Below are 11,514 nucleotides of genomic sequence, written 5' to 3' on the forward strand. Positions count from 1 at the left end.
TGATTTGTAACTTTCAGGTATAATTGCATATAAACTTATTGTTTGAAATATATAATGAGCTTATAATTAAATTAAAGTAAATACCTTAATATCAGTTAAAACCATCTCCAAACTTGGACCTTTATCTTCCCACAGACATAAGACCTTCACACGAATTTTCCATTCATATTTTGAAGAGTTCAAACGCGAAACATCATCGAAAAGGCTATACCTAACCATAATTTCTTGCTTTTTTCGTGTGTTCTGTGGTTTTCTTCTCTGATTTAGGTTTAAAAAATCAAAAGTGTCGAATAGACGTATATATATACAATTTTATATATTCGCAATTTACATTTTTTCGGAAGTGATATTTTTAAATTCCTGTTTACCAAATCATTTTACTATTCTGTAAAGATCTCCAGACATTGATATATCTTTATATTTCCTTCTATTTTTGAGTTAAATAGTAATCTTCTTAATGATTATCATTACGGCTTAAAATGCGTAATTTTTTTTGTTAAAAAAAAAATAAATCATGATCTTACATTATATTCTAAACTGTTTTAAATATAGAATATCTCTTAAGATTTTCAACCCTACTTTACATAAGGTATAAAATAACAATTTTAGATTTTTCTAACAATGATCTACAAAGTTTTGAACATAATAATTATCACATTTTTAAGAATATTAGCATCATTATGTCTTTTCTCTATTTTTTCAAAATTGAGATAATAATCAAGAACCTTTGTAACCGATCGTTTAGATATCATAATATTCATAATACTATTCTCTAAATATCATGCTTATATTATCCTTACGTCTGAATATGAGCTACGACACCAAGGATTATTCTTCCATATGCAGATTGTTTTCATTAATTAATAAAATTATTCAAAATATTAGACATAATTTTAAACATTTTTTAATGTTAATAATAGTTATGAATATAACATTTTATTATTTTATTTTGTTCTTATATAATAATCAAGCACCCTGGTATTCGGTCATTTGATTGTCATTATTAAAGTATAATCTTATATTATTAAAATAAATTATCATTGGACTATTTCTATCTCATAAAATATTCAACCATCTAAAACAATATCAATAAAAATACGATTATAAGATCGCATAACATTCATCCTACTATTCTCGAAAAATCGTCTTCCTCCTTTCTTCACGCCTGATTTTTTGCAACGACACCAATCATATCTTCTTCCATACGCTGCCTATTTTTAAAAATAATAACAATGTTATAAATTATATATAATGGAATTTGATTGAGATTATTTGAAGATAATTACCGTGTAGTTTAGAAGGAACGGAAACGACTCTGTTTTTTTGCGATCAATAGCTTCTCTGCAAATATTCATTAAAATAGGATTAAGATCAGAATTTACAGACAAATGGTAATAATTTGTTTCATTAAATTTTCGTATCAAGATGACTTCAAAACACTTTTGATTTGTATAATAATACCAAACGTTTGAGGATGATCCAAACAAATAATTAGTGTTAAAAACGCTTTTTAACATAGAATTACTACCGAACAATAGCCGAAAGACGTTGTGCTGCTGACTCTGAAACTCTAATCTGTTGATTAATCACACTAAATGTTGTTATATCCGTGAAAATAAGAGTTATTAATTTAAAACAATAACTATTAATTTATTTAAAAAAATATACCATAACTTTTGGGATATTATCGACACCATTCACCGTCTTTCTGCAATAATAATCAGTAAATGCAAATGTTAATATGATTTTCTGAATCAAATATATTTATATATAAAATTAATTTTCCTTTTAAAATAAAAATACCTGTTTTTCACCATACGATCATTGGTAGATTCATCTAAACAATGTTTAAATTTAATTTGATCATTAGAAATATATTAATATAAGGAATTTTAAGTTTAGCAACATACCTTTTAGCAATATATTTGAAGATGCAGAATTCAAATTAAAAATTTCGATAGCCCTCGCCACCTCCACCTATTCATTTTTTATATTTATTTGTTAGAACCACATACTTATAAATTAATTTTTATAACGATGATAGAGTAATTTACTATTAAAATTTAAATTACCAAACATCTCTCATCACTATGATCATCTTCAGAAGCTTTCCTGCAATATAGAAATAAGTCTTTCTATTTAGCATCATCAAACTATAAAGATTAAAGTTTAAAGTATTAATAAATAAAAGACCTAGATTTATTGTCCGAGAACATAGAACTAAGATCACGACCATGTACCAACTCACCTGAAACATAAGAATTAGTATAATCGTTTTTACAAAACAGTTAATAAATCAAGAAACCTATACAATATAATATAAGAAGTAATAATGAAACCATACTCAAAGTTTTGGTAATGCTCGAACCTGCGTTCCAAACAAATACTACAGAAAGAGGACATGAATCATTAAAACACGAACACGAATACGAAGAACTATATAAGGGATCATCAAAACTATAATACATATATAATTTGAAGAACATGAGAGAAAATTAGGGTTTTCTTTATTTTAAAGATTTCGGATTATAGAGAATGATTAGGGTTATACCTATTATATATATATGTTTACAACCTATAATTTTAGGGTTTCGAATAGGTCAGTATATTTTGGTTGGGTTTTTTTTTTAAAGCCCATTATTTTAGGTTTTAGCGTTTTAAAATTTATTAAATCACGTTTTGACGATTATATAGATTAGATATTTAATTATTTAAACTTTTTATAATTTTCTAAATTAATTTGAAGGGTAAAAACGTCCAGATTGGATTCTCATTAATGGCAAATTAGTAATCTTAAGTCTGAGGATGAATGTGGTGCGTTTCAGCAACCTAAATAGAGATCAAAAGCTTGTCCGAAAATTTTTCAGGGGTAATTTTCATTAAGGGCAAGAGAGGTCAAATTTTGTGAGATTGGCTGTGAGCCCTCTCGACTTCTCCTTTAATATATTAGATGGTAAGATTCTAATTTTCTTTTTTAACTTTCATTCATTTATCAAAAGAGTTTGGGTAATATTCTCTGTTTATATGTGGATACTTTCATGTTCATACATATTTTTTTTCAGAAATTTAGTTAGATTTGTTTACAATTTTTGTTTTGATGTCCGGAAATTTGTTGTCATGTTTTCCACATAAAAAGAAAAAAAAAATTGTTGTTATTTGATCCAATACGATTGTAAATAGTTTAATTTTTCTTTATATTTATTTAATAGATTACATCATGTATCTGATTGTTCTTAGATGTGCTATTTAGAACTCCCTTTTAAAACACACTATCTGATTTCATTTATTTGTTCTCGTACTGTGAAAATTAGAACCAGTTATAACCAAAAATGGCTAAGAAGAAGATACTTACAGATAAGACTCTGTTACGATATCCACTATAGATTATTTGCCTAACCTCTTCATATATTTATGGGTTCGTCCTAGCTGCTTCTTCTCTCTTGCACAACCATCGAGGTTCCTTTACCCGGCGGCGCCAAGACCGATCGGCGTTGCTGGGCTTTGGTTGCGTCATCTCTGTCCTCTCCTCTTTCTGCAAATCTCGCTCATGTCCTTTTTTATTTTCACCGGAGTCTTCCTTAGAGTCCAGATCTCAACTCCGATATTGCATCAGCTTCATCTACTTACCATCTCTCCTCTGCTTCTGTCTCCCTCTCTCTGTGAGGTTACTCGTCTGAGTACCCAACTGCCTGAGTTCACCCCTCAACCCCCCGAATGCCCTGGTAACCTTGGAGACTATCTCTCGATCTGGCTTTTTCCATAGTCAACCTTAACATCTCTCCTATCCTCGGATTTATATCCTCTCTCCAAGTATTTTCCTTGGCTTAAGCTGGACGAGAGCTCTGTGTTGACGCTGGAGCCATTGAAGATCTTGACGAAGAAACCCATAACCTCGGCTTGCTCTGTCCCAACCTTGTTATCTCTTTGGCCCATGTTTGGTCCCCAATCTTATCTCGGAACCCTGGTAGATAGTCTACTTTGCCTAGACTATGATTCATCCCTGCACTGGAACCTACTCACACCTGCCTTAAATTGCTTTATATCAAGTTCAAATTGTTTAGCACCGGTGTGTTATGCTTGGTCAAGACGAGGTTCCCACGATAGCAGAATATTGGTTTCTTACAATTTGCTTGAGTATCTTTTGTGTCGAGTTCAGTTTGAATCCATGTTTGGTCTAAACTCCACTCTCTTCCACCCTAGTCAACGCTTGATTTGCTTAGTGGTATCACTAGTTCCAAGACTGCTTCTGATCTCTAAGTCACCATTGTTTCTAGACTGGCATAAGAGTCCTTTGAAAACCGTGTTTATCGGATCTTCTAGGGATGTTCTCTTTGATGGAGAAAGCTTGGTGAAGCTTGGCATTACGATCCCACCTATACATAGTTGGGGTTACCGAGCTTTTACCAGCCTCCTATCTCCACCTCTCCTGATTAAAAAGCTCCCAAAATAGCAAATCATCTACTTTATGAAGTCCCCTCATAGAAACTTGAAGATTAGTGGCATTATGACCCCACTCTATGGAGTAGTGGTTACCACAAGCTCTTTAAGCTCTTCTCACTCAACCTTGGACCTGCAACTACTTTAGTAGCGATCAGCCCTCAGAGCCCTACCTTTGCTCGACCTCTTATCAAAGTTCTACCTAGAGTAGCCCCCCTCACTCTGGTGAGACAGTCAGCTTTGACCCTTTCATCGCCAAATAATATTCGATCCAAAACAATGGCCACCCATTCCTCCATTGACCTGCTCATGGAGTTCACATCGACTTGTCTTGATCTCACATGTTCCAGTTTGCTTCCTAGCATGTGCTCCATAGCTCTCAAGCTACTATCGATTGTCCCTATCTACTTATGTCTCTATGTTGTTTTATGCTTTGGACAAGTTCCCTTTATTTTGTATCCTAAAAACTTTCTCTACCCTATATGTTACCTTCTATTTTAATGGAATGATCATCTGTTAGATCAAAAAAAAAAACCTCGTCATATATTTAATAGCAAATTTTTGTAATGTGTATAGGTAAATCTATACCATGATTCACAAACAGAGCCCACTAAACGTTGGTGTTTGATTTATGGAAAAAGTTAGTGCAGGTTCATCGATCAGTTTGTAATTCCGCTAAGCTCTATGATCAAATCTATATAGTTTCATTTTGCTAGTTTTGATATGTAATGTTTTTTGGTTATTAATGCTTATTTTAACAAATTGTAGAACTTTGGTAATATTATTGAATAGCGTATGACATAACAAATTTCCCAAAAATCTTAAACCTTTTTAACATAAAAAGTTTTTGGTTTTTAACCATTTATATAATTATATATTACATTTATTATGTTTTAACTGCTAATGCAACCGTTTGTCAGCCAATCATAAAACTCCCGCAAACGCACCCATTTTAAAATGCTAAACCAGTCATTCAAAACGCTTAATAACGCTTAAAACCGCAATCGCCCGCTTCCGCAATCTCCCACAACCGCAACCGCAAACGCTGCGTTTGAACCAGTCAGGCCCTCAATAAGTTCCTCACATTGAATCACGAGGCCAAGATAAAATAATTATGAAAGACCAATGTACTTGATGTTTGGAAGAGACATATTTTTAGTTTTCTTGACTCTCACATAACGATTTTTGTAATGCAGTTCCGTGGGGCTGCAGTTGCATCGGTAAGAATGATCAAGCATCAGTAGGAATGATCAAGCGAGAGTTGAGAAGAATCAGTGGTTATTTGTTTTAATATTTTCACAAATAATATTATTTTCTGAAATTTCTAATGAAATGTTATATTTATTTAGATTTTTTTGAACTTATATGCGATGTGCCGTTAATTTTACATCATGTTTTCCAGGTTATTGTTAATTGGAATCTTATTTTCTTGTAATTGTTTATTTTATAATTTTCTCAGTCGTATCCGTACTTCATTTTCTCTCATCCTTAATTGGTAAAATGGTTCAGTAGAAGATATATAAAAAATATTTCAGTATCATTGATTTATTTTAAGTTATTAAATAAAAAAAATCCAATCGCAGCCGCAAACGCTTGTGGGAAATAGCTTTTGGAATACAGTGGTTTCAAGCGGTTGGGAGCGTTTGGAAACGATTAAGAGCGGTTTGTGTGATTGGTACCAATCGCTAGCAACCGCTACCACCCGCAAACGCAGCATTTGTTATATTGTGCCAATGCAAAATCATATCTATAGACAACAAATTTTCTGTTGACAAACTCACACTAAAAGTGAAAATAAATAAGCCAAATATCATACAAGTGATATGAACTATTCGAAAAGCCAATTAAATATGCAGAAATATTTTTCAAATACTTTAATACACCACTCAAGTTATATTTCTGAAACCCAACACACTTATAAATGAAGATTCAATTTGAATAATCAAATCATGGCAACAAAGCATTCATTTGGTCCGAACGTAATATTCAAAAAAAAAAGAAAAAGAGAGTTGGTAAAAACAAAAATAAACAAAAAACACATTGTAACAAACTATTTGGATTTTTGTCTCATTTTAATTTGCCATCAGCTAGACATAACTAGAAGATATTTGGTTATAACTTATAACAAGAAATTTCTACAACCACAATAAAGAATTTAAATAAAGAAACACAAAACGTTGTTGACAGAATACTCATAATATAAACTCTCTACTCATACATATATATATATATATATATAAAGTTAATTATAAGAACATCATCATAATTACACAGTTAGCACGAACATACAATATATATATATATATATAGCCAGCAAAACTAATACGGAACTTGATTAAGATCCGTGCTAGGACACAGATTGAAATTCATTTTATTTATATTTAAATTTTTATAAATATAATTTATGTGATGTTGATTTTTTTAATAATTTTTTTGGATAAAACGTTATGAAATAAAATCATATGCTAAATAAGATACGTTGAAAAGACACATATTTTGTAAGTTTTATATTGTTAATGATTCTAGATAAGTATCCATGATATAACACTGGTTAAATTTTATTTTATAAAAAATTTTGTATATTTTAGAAAATTTTAATATGTTGTATTAGTTTATGTATGGAAGTTATTTCAACAATGTATATTCTACATCATGACTTAAATGTCATTATAAGACATAATTTTGTAAATTTAGTTTTAAAAGTGAGTTATTATATTATGTGTAATTTAATATATTTTAATACTTTTTTCTTGAAATTCTTTCATATCATAGTGACATATTATTGACATTGCTATAACAAATCAATTTAGAGTGTTTATAGTTTCTAACTTTTATATCAAGTTTCAATATTTTAAAAAATTTTCAAAATAAATTACTTAAAGTTTATATTAAATAAAATTATAAATTTCAACAAAAAAAATATGAAATTGAATTGAAATATTCAAAATTTTACCCTTTACTCAGTAATTTTTTAATTAAATAGATATTATTTTTAAAGAATAATATTACTAAAGCTTGAATATTTTATAGATTGAACAATTTATATTTGTTTTTAAAAATTGAACTTATGGTATATCCAGAAATAATACTATTTTTTAACTATAATGAATAATACGATAATTTATTTGTTTCACAAAATTGACTCATATATAAGAATGAGAAGTGACATATAATGATAATTAACAAATCAATATGTTAAGTTAGATATCAAAAGATTTTATTTGATGAATAATTCAACAAAGAAAATTAATATGGTAAGTTAGATGATATCAAATGATTATTTATAATATTCTATTTAAGATTTTCGTAAACAACATGCTCTAGCAATAAAATCTTCCAAAAATAAATTAAGGTTGCACCTACTATTTAACTTGTTACCAGTTAATTTATAACCTATTTGTAACCAACTTATTAAAAATTTATGTCTTCCGTTTTATTATATAAGGGATAATAACTCCCTATTAATTATCCTGATTTAAATATATCAAGTAACACAAACTTTAACATATTTGTTATCGTTAACCAAAAAGAAAAAGAATAATAAGATTTTAAACTATCCTTAGGATCTGAATGGTAACCGCGGTTTTGGTTGTGCGGGGAAAGCGGTATTACAGTGCGGTATGTGTGGGAGAAATATATTTGCGGGACAATTGCGGTTTGTACAAAATAAGCGATACAAAATAATGTTTGATTGGTAAAAAAACTACTTGCAGTGCGGATTATATATTAATAATTAATTATATTTTTCGTATTAATAAATAAACAATAACAGATATTTATAAACCATTAATACAAAAATTGATCAAAATATAAATTTAACTTTTTAACATACATATTGTTAAATGCGTTGAATAGTTATAATATAAAAAAGTACAACACATTAAAAAAGTATTATCTATTACTTTGATTCTCCCACAACATATTTGCAATATTATCTCTTACTTGCGTCATATGTTCTCCATCTGTTATATCTGTTGAAAAAAAAAAATCAATCATCAGTTTAGTGGTCTGTAACATTTGTTTAGTCCTTGACCACTATTAATCTTCTTATAATTAAAAGAAGAGTACATTTAGCAAAATGTCCGAAATGTTGTTTCTAATTACAAAGATTGCCACTCAATTATTTAAAAAGGAAAACAGTTATTGAAATTGAAAAGGGCAATTTGGAGATAAACAAAATCGAAACCAATTACCCGACCCATTAAGGATTAGATCCGCGCATTTATCCGTTTGCCCAATGGGGCTCCGTGAGTTTTGATTTCAACTATAGATTCAATTTTCGCCAAAGCTTCGATTCGTTATTGGGCTGAAAGAGGTCACATGTTTTTTTAGGTTTATTTGTTATCTGGGCTTCGTCTTGGACTAAGAATGCCACACCTAATCCAATGTTTCAAATAACAAAAACATTATTAAAAGAAAATTAAAAAAACGTATCTTCTAAATTTTAGTCATAACATCTCCAGCTTACCAAATATGCTTTCAAATTTCAATAATTCGCTCCCTAAATTATCGCAATATAATCTCCGAAAATCTTTTATTGATAGTATCATATATTCTAACCTTACCTTAAATCAATCATCATCCATTTATAACTGAGTGAAAAATCTTCTCTTGATCGTATCCAAGATTTTATGCTTGCACGCAAAGTCTAAATATTCCTCCAGTTTAACCTAATCACTAATCTACTTATTACCTATAAATATAGGGATCAAATCCAAGCACAAAATCATCCTACACTTAAGATTTCTCAAATATATGTCGATTAACACTTACATAGTAATGGCTGCATCCCACGCCGTTCTCCAAGATGTGAAGCCTTACAAGAGACTTCATGGAAAGTAGAAGTTAGAGTTCTTCATACCTGGAAAACGTATACAATAATGTTTGGTGAGACCTTTGACAATTGTCAAATACAATTCATTAGTTGTCAAGCGTAGCAAATCACAAGCATTCACAAAGGTATATTTTGATAAGATAATCTTTGTTCTTAGTTGATACTTTTTTTTTTAAATGTTTGAAAGTCCGCTTATTCTAATCACATATTTACATGAACGTGTATACATTTTATTTAGTATTATGTCAATATAATTCACAATATTTTTTTTTTCTCATCATTTTTATTTTCTTTTATTTTGTAGACATCGATTCGACAAATCATGAATGCTAGCTAAGTTAAATCTACGCTTTCAGATGGAAAATAAAACAAAGAATATCCACTTGCAATTAACTACCTTGAGGAAGATCACACACCTTCATCTCTAACATTTTAATCAAACAACCAAACTACTCCCAACCTATACGACATAAAGGAGTCAGTTAGACATTTATCCACCTAATTTTGCAGGATTATGTCTATAAAGTTTGTTACTATTAGCAATAGATAGTGGTAATGGTACTAACCTTTTTCATGTGTTTTATATGGAACTGGTGTTGCTTCTTAATTTAATACTCCCATTGATTAATTCAGAAGCTCTCACTTGCTAATTTCTTCGCTCAAGAACATACTATCAATCTCTACCATACAACTTTGGAACCTCCGTGATAATATTAATCATTGATGAGTCCATGTTTATAACAAATTTTGTTATATGATAACAAGATAAGATAATAAATTCCATTTCTGAATCAAATGTTTATGTTATCATTTTTCTAATATATGTAGTAGTAATTTCACATACTTCATAAGAATGGATCTCATTTCAGTCTTGGATAATGAGAACATGCAACTCAAATGACTAACTTTTTTTGCCAAACTATGAACTGACCTCACAACCATTTTATAGATGAAGATTCATAATTTTAAGTGATTTTTGGACACTCTTTCTGGAAGCATTCAGTTAAACAATAAAATTAGATCGGAATCAAAGAAAGGAAGAGAAGAGGTAAATTTACAATTACTTACCCAAGTAATTCTGGTCACTCATGAACTAAGTGACGAAGTGTTAATCTGAAAAACCAAAAAGAAATCACTTTCAGAAATTGAGCTAGAATCTGAGGAGAAACCAGCCTTGGAGATAGATTAGACTAAATCTAAATCTATCCATTCAAGTAAGTAAGTAATCATTGGTGATGATGAGACAAATTCGGAGGCAGAGTCATGGAATTGTTGAGTATAGACTACAAGATTGGATGAAGAAAACAATCAAACATGATCGGTTGATCCAGTGGAGGGAGATGGTACTGGCGGTGGAAACGATAAATGAAAGAGGAGGAGGAGAGAAGAAAGAGAGAAATGACTTTTGCCGTGCCTTCACGTCTCAGTTCGGCTGATTTTGTTTTTGCCCCAACACAAAATATAATAAATCTTATATTTAATCTTATAAATTAGATGATTATTATGACATGTAACAAATGTCACCCTAAATTGTTGTTGGCTGTAGCCTGTAGCTAAGATCATATCTAATTGTTTTACCTTTTAGATTCTAAATTAAACCATAATTAAATATTAGCATTTAAATTAAACTTACAAGTATTATGATACACAAATTAAATTATAAGTACCATTGATTGTTAAATAATAAATAACAAGTATTATGATTCAATCTTTGACTAGAATTAGTACAAGTGCTGAAATAGAGTCAAAAATATGGTTTCCAAAAATATTGTACTCAGATCATGTTTTTTTTTAACATGTCGTTTATTTTAATTTTTGATCTTATATCAAGATCCCTTTTTAAAAATAGGTCATGTAATTTGTGTGTTTTTTTTTTTTTGCAAATAGCACTTTACATAATTCATAATTTTAATTGGTTATCACTTTTGAAAATATAGTATCATTATTTTTTCTATTATAATAGTTTTCATGATTGAAAATGTAAATGACATTAAATAACAATATATATGATCATCTTTTATTTTCTAAAATATAGTAAACCAAAAATTTTGTACCGCTATGTATTGCATGTTAATTAGTATCCACATTTAAACCTATTAATTAAACTAAAGTGTGTTGGACGGATGCGACTGCGGGTCTAAATATTTCAATAAAAATAAATAGATTTTATATATACTACCGTATGATAATTTTTAGTGGGTTAAAAATATTTAAATCCGTTGCAGGATGGATCTAGCGTGACG

The 11,514-nt window shown here is 29.6% G+C and overlaps 1 long non-coding RNA gene across 3 annotated transcripts; it reads right to left on the reverse strand.

Moving 5' to 3' along the window:
- Nucleotides 8,242-10,737, reverse strand: LOC104787181. 3 transcript variants are annotated; one of them, XR_767806.2, is made up of 6 exons: nucleotides 10,340-10,737; nucleotides 9,838-10,260; nucleotides 9,669-9,731; nucleotides 9,211-9,298; nucleotides 8,631-8,814; nucleotides 8,242-8,408 (listed from the first exon to the last, which is right to left on the reverse strand). It is a non-coding gene; the product is annotated as an uncharacterized LOC104787181 (long non-coding RNA). The 3 variants fall into 3 exon arrangements; XR_767805.2 differs by having other exon boundaries at nucleotides 8,636-8,814; nucleotides 9,838-10,736; XR_767804.2 differs by having other exon boundaries at nucleotides 9,838-10,735.

Source organism: Camelina sativa, chromosome 5 (assembly GCF_000633955.1).
Source record: "Camelina sativa cultivar DH55 chromosome 5, Cs, whole genome shotgun sequence".
Lineage (NCBI taxonomy): Eukaryota > Viridiplantae > Streptophyta > Magnoliopsida > Brassicales > Brassicaceae > Camelina > Camelina sativa.